The 2,500-nt window shown below is 46.5% G+C and overlaps 1 protein-coding gene across 2 annotated transcripts in view; it reads left to right on the forward strand.

The window, feature by feature from the left end:
* crhr1 (corticotropin releasing hormone receptor 1) overlaps positions 1-2,500 on the forward strand; it is a 22,281-nt gene that overhangs the window by 9,864 nt on the left and 9,917 nt on the right. The gene's annotated exons all lie outside the window — the stretch shown is intronic.

The following is a 2,500-nucleotide window of genomic DNA, read 5'->3' on the forward strand; positions in this document are numbered from 1 at the left end:
AGAAACATTTTCAATAAGCGCTACCACGCGCTCCTCTAACGAGGACATCATTCTTAGTAAATGTAAAGAGGTGAATAATATATCTCCATCATAATAATAGCATATTCGGATATTACATAGATTATTAGGCTATATCACGATGTATAAATTAATTACTCGAACCTCGCCGGGAGTTTAATGGTCTGCTACTCTGCTGACAGCGGCACTGATTTCCTTCCTTTTCACTTTTTTAATGCTGCCAAACAAAACTAGTTTGTTGTGTTGCAGCTGTTGGATGTCAGCGTTTCACTTTCTGCCTCTGAGAAATTCCTCTTCTTTTTGAATTAAAACTTACTTTAAAACATTGTTTACCTCCTTCAACCAAAAAGCTGTGAAAACTTCTAAGTCCGTGCTCCAAATGTAAAATATTCAGTGAACTTGTTGAGTTTATAACTATAAGTACTTTTATTTCATAAGGTCGATGCATATTTCTGTAATATGTCTATATTGCCCCTATTGTTAATTGTAACGGTGAAGTTTGCTAATAAAGCTGACTTTAGGGGGTAAAAAAAAATCCTCTTTTTGGCCGTATTGCGCCCTTCAGTGTCGTAAACTCTGAAGGCGAGCCATCTGAATCAGGTATATATTAGGGCGTGGTATTTAAATTACGCTTATTTCCAGTCGCCACATTTATCAACAGCCGATCATTTTTATGCTGTGATTGGCGAGATACGATTGTTTGACAAATCACACATGAACCCTGTCGTAAGACGAAATATACACTCAGATCTGCACTCGTTTCTACGCTCGTTTGATAAATGAGGGCCAGTGACTCTGAGAATCATCTGCAATTTGTTTTGGCTTTAATTTAATTCATAAAAACAAAAACAACACAGTCGTCAGGGGACTTTGACTAGCTGCAAAGGACTTGTACTAGCTGCAGAGGACTTGGACTATCTGCAAAGGACTTGGACTAGCTTCAGGGGACTTGGACTATCTGCAGAGGACTTGGACTATCTGCAAAGGACTTGGACTAGCTTCAGGGGACTTGGACTATCTGCAGAGGACTTGGACTATCTGCAGGGGACTTGGACTAGCTGCAGGGGATTTGGACTAGCTACAGGGGACTTGGACTAGCTGCAGGGGACTTGGACTATCTGCAGAGGAATTGGACTAGCTGTGGAGAACTTGGACAAGCTGCAGGGGACTTGGACTAGTTGCAGCAGACTATGACTAGCTGAAGGACTTGGACAAGCTGCAAGGGACTTGGACTAGCTGCATCGGACTCGGACTAGCTGCAGGACTTGGACTATCTCTGAAGGACTTGGACTAGCTGCAGAGGACTTGGACTAGCTGCATGAGACTTAACTATCTCTGAAGGACTTGGACTATCTGCAGGGGACTAGGACTATCCCTGAAGGACTTGGACTAGTTGCAGCAGACTTGGACTAGCTGCAGGACATGGACTAGCTGCAAGGGACTTGGACTAGCTGCAGGGGACTCGGACTAGCTGCAGGACTTGGACTATCTCTGAAGGACTTGGACTAGCTGCATAGGATTTGGACTAGCTGCATGGGACTTAACTATCTCTGAAGGACTTGGACTAGCTGCAGGGGACTTGAACTAACTGCAGGGGACTTGGACTAGCTGCAGGGGACTTGGACTATCTTTGAAGGACTTGGACTCGCTGCAGGGAACTCAGACTTTCTCTGAAGGACTTGGACTAGCTGCAGAGGACTTGGACTAGCTGCATGGGACTTAGACTATCTCTGAAGGACTTTGACTATCTGCAGGGGACTTGGACTATCCCTGAAGGACTTGGACTAGCTGCAGGGGACTTGGACTATCTGCAGAGGACTTGGACTATCTGCAGGGGACTTGGACTAGCTGCAGGGGATTTGGACTAGCTACAGGGGACTTGGACTAGCTGCAGGGGACTTGGACTATCTGCAGAGGAATTGGACTAGCTAGGGAGAACTTGGACCAGCTGCAGGGGACTTGGACTAGTTGCAGCAGACTTGGAATAGCTGAAGGACTTGGACAAGCTTCAAGGGACTTGGACTAGCTGCAGGGGACTCGGACTAGCTGCAGGACTTGGACTATCTGCAGAGGACTTGGACTACCTGCATGGGACTTAACTATCTCTGAAGGACTTGGACTATCTGCAGGGGACTTGGACTATCCCTGAAGGACTTGGACTAGTTGCAGCAGACTTGGACTAGCTGCAGGACTTGGACTAACTGCAAGGGACTTGGACTAGCTGCAGGGGACTCGGACTATCCCTGAAAGACTTGGACTAGCTGCAGGGGACTTGGACTAGCTGCATGGGACTTAGACTATCTCTGAAGGACTTTGACTATCTGCAGGGGACTTGGACTATCCCTGAAAGACTTGGACTAGCTGCAGGGGACTTGGACTAGCTGCAGTGACTTGGACTTTCTCTGAAGGACTTGGACTCGCTGCAGGGGACTTGGACTATCTTTGAAGGACTTGGACTAGCTGGAGAGGACTTAGATTATCT

Source organism: Centropristis striata, chromosome 13, assembly GCF_030273125.1.
Source record: "Centropristis striata isolate RG_2023a ecotype Rhode Island chromosome 13, C.striata_1.0, whole genome shotgun sequence".
Taxonomy (NCBI): domain Eukaryota; kingdom Metazoa; phylum Chordata; class Actinopteri; order Perciformes; family Serranidae; genus Centropristis; species Centropristis striata.